We start from the raw sequence: 8,988 nt of genomic DNA, 5'->3' as shown, positions 1-8,988 counted from the left end.
AGCAATCGACAATCGAAGCAACCTGACCAATCAACTCTTTACTATCAGGATGGAGAATGGAATTGGCCAAGACCAAGATCCTCCTTGATTCAACAGATTCATAATTCAATTCCTAGTTCAATTCGACCTCGAAAGGCCAGGGAAGATGAAGTTATATGGGTTATTTCCCTACTGGCCAATACAATACCAAGCAAGCACACTTAGGAGGCTCTTAGGCACAGAGGAGGGATAGTTCAGTGGCTTCAATGGTGCGGTTTTCCAAAAGTGTTTCAAGGTGGTCGTTCATTTTATGGTTAGCTTGCTGGAAGAGGTTAGCTACAAAGGAGAGACTTTGTTGATGGGGGACAATGATTGATCCTGGTTTTGTGTTGTGCTCTATAAGTGATGTAACGTTGCAACACCTGTTCTTTGAATGTAGCTATTCCAGCAGCATTTTGAAGGTTATCCTTAACAGATTCCAGATTCAGAGAAATCTGAAGGTGTGGGATATATAGTGAGAAATTATGTGGGCTATTGATCATCCTAAGGATATGAGCTGCAGTTCTTTTTTGTTCAAGCTAGTCTTGGTGGCTGGGGTCTACCATCTACGGATGGAAAGGAACTCTCGAGTTTTTGCTGGTAGAAGCAGAAGGGCTGATGCAGTGCTGGCTTGTATTGGGGATAATGTCAGACTTCGTGTGTGTACTTGGAAGCATTTCCCCCACTCCCTCGAGAACCAAAGGCTACGCAGTCTCTGGAATATTTCAAGCCAAGTTCTTGGTACTTAATTTTGTAGTTTTTTGGGCAGATTGTAGTGAGGAGTTTCCTTTGTAAAGATTTTGTACAGTGGGTTGATCTACCTTTGTTTTTGTGTTGGTTGGTATAAAATGCGCGACTTTCCAAAATTTTTTTTTTTTACTATCCTTTATAGATTTCTCCAAGTCAATCACTTGGGATGTCCATTTAAGAGCAGGAGGCCCCCTTCCACGACCAAGATTCACATGGGAACCAAACCACACCGCTCTCGCCCACAAACAATCAAAAAGCAAATGTTCAATCGATTCTAAAGCTCCATTACAAACTAGGCACAAAGCTGACCGCCCACAACCTCTTCTAAAATGATTTTTTTTTTTGTTGTCAGGATTTTTTACACACCTTCGATCATAACTTCTCAAGTAGTGACATGCAATAAAAAGCAAACGAAATAATGGATGGTGAATATTTCCTGAATCCTATAGCGCATGAATTGCATGCATGTAGTCCATCAATTTCCACATTTGGGTTGTGAATTCCACTATCTCATACTAAAAAAAGAATAGGAATCGAGTGAAGAAGAAATGAACAACAATAGAGGCAACAATGAGTTGTTCAAATGCTTTTTCTGGTTATGCATTATAGCTTCTAACTTATGTACATCATTTTTGCTAACCTCAACTCATTAGGTTGTAGATAATCTTGACTTTATAACAAAAAAATTAGATGTGTTTTGAGTGTCTTGTGGGGTTGTTTCTTGGGATGAAAAGAGCAAAAAGTTAGATACGTTTCTAAACTATTGAGATATTTTAGGATGTTTTGAGATCATTACAGTTGGCCACTATTATCGCAGAGTGGAATTGTGGTGGTAGAGGTGGTGAAGTGATCATGGTGGTGGACGGATTATGTTACGGCAAGATTGTTGGTGGCGGAGGGTGGTAGTGTTCCCATGATCTTTTTAGTGGTCTGTTTTCTTATTTTTATGGCCATATTCTACTATCTTTTAGTACTTTAAAAACCCTCTTTATTAATATATAATAGGTCTTTATCCATTTTAAAATGAAGGTGATGCCAGCGTTAATTACAGGAACAATTTACTTTTCGAATCACTAAGGGTAAAATAGTCATATCACTTGGTATACAGATAATATTGGATCCAAACTACTTGTGTTAAAAAGTAGATTCAACAAGCTTTCTAACGGTTCAAACTTTGCGAAAATCGGAGTTCGGAAGTGTTCGGGAGAAGCCCGTAAAATATAACAAATTTTTGATCTTCAATGCGCCTGAGGCGCATCTTATTGCACCCGGGGCGCATGAAATGGTGCCTAGGTGCGGCGCCTGACCTCAAACTCCATAATTTGTCAAACTTTCAAGTCTTGCTTCGGACACTCTCGAACTCCGATTTTTGCAAGGTTTGAACCGTTAGAAAGTTTGGTAAGTCTATTTTCTAACCCAAATAGTTTTGATCCAAAGTTATTTGTACCTTAAAAGATATGACTAGTTTACCTTCAGTGAGTAAATAAATAAATCATTCTTTAGAACGTTTGTATCTCATTTATATTAAACTAGACCGAAACCTATTTAATATCGATAAAGAGGGTATTCGACGTATTAAAAGAAGGTTGTATCAAACCATAAAAATTATATATTTTAGTTTATAAAAAGTTGGTCGAAAGTAGACTAATTGAAAGATTGTCGGCACCACTGAGGCTAAAACACATTCACGCCTCTCTACTCATTCTAAGTTGCATTCGATACTTCCATTCCAGCTCTAAGGTACTCTTTTATTTCTTAAGAGTTCTTGAGAATTCACAAGGCTTTCCACAATTCATCGAAGCACATAAAAACTGCTTAATCATCGGCATAATCCTAAGAAGTATGCTTGACAGGGCTTATACGTTTAAAACCCCAAATTTTGGTGTCCATACCACCACTTTTGCGTGCGTGACTCTTGGGAATTTTTTTTTTGAGTGTTATAAATAATAGAGGACCATCTACATTGGTATTAATGCATTTTACGTTCTCTCTTCTCTATCTCCTTTATTTTATACGGGCAATTCAATTCATACTTGGCATCCATGTTTTCCACCGATAGTGTAACGTAGAGACAAACTGTAAGATTTGTGAGCTGTAACTTGCAATTGTGTTTAGCCGTTAGAACTTATACGAAAGGAAGCAAATATGGCTGTAGGACAGATGTCGTGCCTCTCATCCATCTCACAAACTATTTCTCCCTACTATACTTGTCTAAGTAGTATCTTTGATTATTTGAGTTCATGATTTTTGTATTTCTTGCCATTTCTGATTGTTAGTGTTTTATGATTATGATGGAATAAATCCCCAACAATCTAAAGCCATTCAATTCCTCTATTAAGAAGAGTCTATGATACATATAACAAAAATGGAGAAATGGTTCTAAACGTATTCTGTGGCATTGACGAAGTTCCAGTAGTATTACTTTGTTATGTATCTTGATATTTTGCGACATTAGGTTCAACGAATAGAAAAAAAAAATCCTAATTGAATTGAAATTCTCAAAAAGGAGGACATGAATCAAAAACAACTAAGATTAGGGTAGCATTAAAGTTTGCTTTTTAGAGAGAGCGTATCCATTAGTTTTCCTTTTTTTTTAATCCGCCAATCCTGCTTTCAAGGCTACAAAAAGGAGCTATCAAAGCTTAAAAAAGACAATGCTAAACAAGGAGGATTAGCCTTGCCCTCCAATCAAGAGGAAGCTTGCTTGTCTTTGCCAAGGAGGCCACCTCATGTGCCACCCGATTCACTGATCTTCTAACCAAGTCGAAAGAAATCCCCTGCTATTGAGCCAAATCTCTGATATCCATAATTATAGCTGCTACTTCCCGTGGGGGAACTGATTCAGAAATGCCAAGTATAATCGCCTGCTTGTTATCCGATTCTATCACCGATTGGTTGATGCTTCGTTCGCTCCGATATAAGGAATAATACCCCAAGCGTAGGGCTTAATACGTCAATTGAAGCATAATAATCCGGAAGACCGGGATCGTATCCACGGGAATAATTAATACGGCTTTGTTGGATTTGTAGATGTAAGCACGGGTTTCAGCTTTTAGGTAGCCAACTTTGTTTTACGTTTGCGGTGGAAAGTAAAAGGGCTAAATTAAACGGGAATAAACTAGGATAAAAAGCAGGTTAGGTCTAGGAATTACTAACACCCACGACTCGAGTTGAACTACATTCTTCACCCAATTACACGGTTTAAGAAACTCAATTAAGGTTCCCAAACCGGAAAATAAGATGGTTCGATTACCAAGCTAGCTCTAGAATTTATTTAGCAAATGCCTCGTGCGACAGAGCTCCAAGCATCATGTGTGGTAAGTAGGCAATGCTCTTACCTACACATGATCAAGGATGTTAACACCTTAGCAATTTGACAAATAAACCCAAACCCCACATCGATTTTCAAACCAAAAATTCAAACTTTATTGGTGAGAAATGTAATTTTTACTCGAGTCATTAGGTGCTAATCACCGCATGACCTAACCTTGGAAAACTACTCACACATATCTATGAAGATAAGAGCAAGCAAAAATCTACTTAGCATAATTGAAATAACAACGCTAGAAGAAAATTAGATTAAACGATAGATCGGAGTAGTGGCTACAACTTTAATGAAGACGAAAGTAATAAAAACTAGCTAATTAAGACAGAAAATTAAAGATTCAAAGCTGAAAATGAAAAACAACCAAGAACAATTCAAAATCTAGATCTCGATCTCAAAAAATGAGGCAATCAAATCTATTCTACTTCAAGGTACGCGCTCAGAATATTCTTCCGGAGATCCAAAAATCATTCTCCTAAGGCTCTCGGTACCGATGGCAATGGCGCCCTTACGCTGCTAAGCTAAGGCCCTCGGCATCGATGGGAAACATTTCATTCAATCGATGCCAAGTCCATTAACTGCCTTCCTGGATAACCTCTCGGTACCGATTGAATGTGCTTTCTTCTACCAATGCTGAGATACTTCAAAGCTTCTGCTGATTGGCTCGGTACCGATGGGATGACACAGGTTCTATCGATGCCGAGATGCTATCTGCTAGCACTTAGTCTTGTTTTTCGCCTTGGCCATGCTTTGCCTTGGTGAGCCGTCAGGTCTCTTTCGTCTCTTAACATCCCTTATGCCGTAAAAACTCCTATTAATAGGAAAATTCCTACAATACAAACAAAACTTCTTTACGAGCAAAAGCAATTAAAACAACTAAATTAACGAAAAAAATAACTAAAACTAGACAACTAGCACACCCTTAATTGTATTATCGGGTGCTTATCAGTTGATCCCTATTGCTTTAACAAGTAAACACACTTGCTTGATTGCCAAAGCCTCCCCCTTGAACAACTTGATGCAAACTTCACCTGGTTGGTTAATCCATCCACCAGCTTCCCCTCATGGTTCCTCACCACTGCCACCACCATCACTGCAAATCCATCTTTCTCCACAGTAACATCACAGTTGATTTTGAGGGAATTATAAATTCTAAATCCTTTCACGAAGAGTTTTTATGCCCTTCGCTAAGGTTAGCCATAGAGATAGAAGGATTCACAAAGAAATTAAGAAACTCCATATGGGCTGCCCAAGCTCTGCCAATGGTGTCCAAAGGGTTTATAGTAACCCCCTTAAAAATAAAATCATTCCGAGAGTTTCAGATATGCCAAGCAATTGCCAATCGAAGCAACCTGATCAATCAACTCTTTACTATCAGGATGGAGAATAGAATTGGCCAAGACAAATATCCTCCTTGATTCAACAGATTCAGAATTCAATTCCTAGTTCAATTCGACCTCGAAGGGCCAGGGAAGATGAAGTTATATAGATAATTTCCCCTATTGGCCAATACAATACTAAGCAAGCACACTTGGGAGGCTCTTAGGCACAGAGGAGGGACAGTTCAATGGGCCAAGTTAGCTACAAAGGAGAGACTTTGTAGATGGGGGATGACAATTGATCCTAGTTTTGTGTTGTGCCCTCAAAGTGATGAAACGTTGCAACACCTGTTATTTGAATGTAGCTATTCCAGCAGCATTTGAAAGGTTATCCTTAACAGATTCTAGATTCTGAGAAATCCAGAGTTGTGGGATAGTGTGAAATTAAGTGGGCTGTTGATCATTGTAAGCATACAAGCTTCGGTTCTTTTTTGTTCAAGCTAGTATTGGCGGCTGGGGTCTACCATCTATGGATGGAAAGGAACTCTCGAGTTTTTGCTGGTAGAAGCAGAAGGGCGGATGCAGTGCTGGCTTGTATCAAGGATGATATGAGACTTTCTTTGTGTACTTGGGAGTATTTCCCCAACTTCCTTGAGAACCAAAGATTATGCAGTCTTTGGAATATTTCAAGCCAAGTTCTTGGTACTTAATTTTGTAGTTTTTTTGGAAAATTGTAGTGAGGAGTTTCCTTTTTAAAGATTTTGTACATTGGGTTGATCTCCCCTTGTTTTTGTGTTGGTTGGTATAAAATGCGCAACTTCCCCAAAAAAAAAAAAAAAAACTCTTTACTCCCCTTTATGGATTTCCCCAAGTCAATCACTTGGGATATGTCCATTTAAGAGCAGGAGGCCCCCTTCCACGATCAAGATTCACATGGGAACAAAAACACACCACTCTCGCCCACAAATAATCAAAAAGCAAATGGTCAATCAATTTTGAAGCTCTATTACAAACCAGGCACAAAGCCGGCCGCCCACAACTTCTTCTAAAAAGATTTTCTTTTGTTGCCAGGATTTTTTTACACACCTTTCATCATAACTTCTCAAGTAGTGACATGCAATAAAAAAGCAAATGAAATAATGGACGATGAATATTTCCTGAATCCTATAGCAAATGAATTGCATGGATGTAGTCCATCAATTTCCACATTTGGGTTGTGGATTCCACTATCTCATGCTAAAAAAAGAATAGGAATCGAGTGAAGAAGAAATGAACAACAATAGAGGCAACAATGAGTTGTTCAAATGCTTTTTCTGGTTAAGCATTATAACTTTTAATTTATGTATATCGTTTTTGCTAACCTTAACTCACTAGGTAGTGGATAATCTAGACTTAATTAATAAATAAATAAAATTAGATGTATTATGAATGTGTTGCGGTGTATTTTCTTGGGATGAAAAGGACAAGAAGTTAGAAACGTTTCTTAACTATCGAGATATTTTAGGATGTTTTGAGATCATTACAGTTGGCCACCATTATTGCAGAGTGGAAGTGTGGTGGTAGAGGTGGTCAAGTGATCATGGTGGTGGAAAGATTGTGTTACGGCAACATTGTTGGTGGCGGAGGGGTGGTAGTGCTCCCATTATCTTTTTAGTGGTCTGTTTTCTACCAATTTTTCATAAATAAAACTTCATTATTTTTATGGCTGGATTCTACTATCTTTTAAAACTTTGAAAACCCTCTTTATCGATATATAACAGGTCTTTATCCATTTTAAAATGAAGGTGATGCCAGCGTTAATTACATGAACGATTTACTTTTCTACTCATTAAGGGTAAAATAGTCATATCATTTAGTATACAAACAATATTGTATCCGAACTACTTGGGTTAAAAAGTACACTCAACAAGCTTTTTAACGTTTCAAATTTTGCGAAAATCAAAGTTCGAAAGTGTTCAGGAGAAGCCCACAAAATTTTAAATTTTTTTGATATTCAATGCGCCTAAGGCGCATCTTATTGCGCCCGGGGCGCATGACATGGTGCCCAGGCGCTGCGCCCAACCTCAAACTCCATAATTTGTCAAACTTTCAAGTCTTGCTCCAGACACTCTCGAACTCCGATTTTCGCAAGGTTTAAACCGCTATAAAGCTTGTTAAGTCTATTTTCTAACCCAATTAGTTTTGATCCCAAGTTATTTGTAACTAAAAATATGTGACTATTTTACCGTCAGTGAGTAAAAAAATAAGGCATTCTTTGAAACGTTTGTTTCTCCTTTATTTTAAACCAGACCAAAACCTATTTTTATTGATAAAGAGGCTATTCAACATATTAAAAGATGGTTGTATAGAACAATAAAAATAATAGATTTTAGTTTATAAAAAGTTGGTTGAAAGTAGACTAATTGAAAGATTGTCGGAGCCACTGAAGCTAAAACACATTTTCACGCCTCTCAACTCATTCTAAGTTGCATTCGATACTCCCATTCCAGCTCTAAGGTACTCTTTTATTTCTTAAGAGTTCTAGAGAATTCACAAGGCTTTCCACAATTCATCAAAGCACATAAAAACTGCTTAATCATCGGGATAATCCTAAGAAGTATGCTTGACAGGGCTTATACATTTAAAACCCCAAATTTTGGTGTTCATACCAGCACTATTTTGTGGGCGTGACTCTTGGAAAAATGTTTTTGGAGTTCTATAAATAATAGAGGACCATCCATATTGGTTTTAATGCATTTTAAGTTCTCTCTTCTCTATCTCCTTTATTTTTTACGGGCAATTCAATTCATACTTGGCATCAAAGTTTTAAACCAATAGTGTAACGAAGAGACAAACTGTAAGATTTGTGAGTTGTATCTTGCATCTTGCAATTGTATTCAGCCGTTAGAACTTATACGAAAGGAAGCAAATATGGCTGTAGGACAGATGTCATGCCTCATATCCATCTCACAGACTATTTCTCCCTACGCTACTTGTCTAAGTAGTATCTTTGATTATTTGAGTTCATGATTTTAGTGTTTCTTGCCATTTCTGATTTTTAGTGTTTTATTATTATGATGGAATAAATCCCCAACAATCTAAAGCCATTCGATTCTTTTATTAAGAAGAGTCTCTGATACATATAACAAAAATGTAGAAATGGTTCTAAACGTATTTTGTGGCCTTGATGAAGTGCCAATAGAATTACTTTTTTATGTATCTTGATATTTTGCGACATTAGGTTTAACGAATGGCAAAAAAAAAAAAATATATATATATATATATATATCCTCATTGAATTGAAATTCTCGAAAAGGAGTACATGAATCAAAAACCACTAAGCCTAGACTTGCATTAAAGTTTGCTTTTGAGAGAGAAAGTATCTATTAGTTTCCCTTCTTTTTTTTTAAATCCGCCAATCATGCCTTCAAGGCTACAAAAAAGAGCTATCAAAGATTAAAAAAGACAAAGCTAAACAAGGAGGATTAGCCTAGCCCTCAGTCAAGAGGAAGCTTGCTCGTCTTTGCCAAGGAGGCCACCTCATGTGCCACCCGATTCACCGATCTTCTAACCAAGTCGAAAGAAATCCCCTGCTCT

Source organism: Rhododendron vialii, chromosome 3a, assembly GCF_030253575.1.
Source record: "Rhododendron vialii isolate Sample 1 chromosome 3a, ASM3025357v1".
Taxonomy (NCBI): domain Eukaryota; kingdom Viridiplantae; phylum Streptophyta; class Magnoliopsida; order Ericales; family Ericaceae; genus Rhododendron; species Rhododendron vialii.
Note: the sequence above shows the minus strand (reverse complement) of the source record.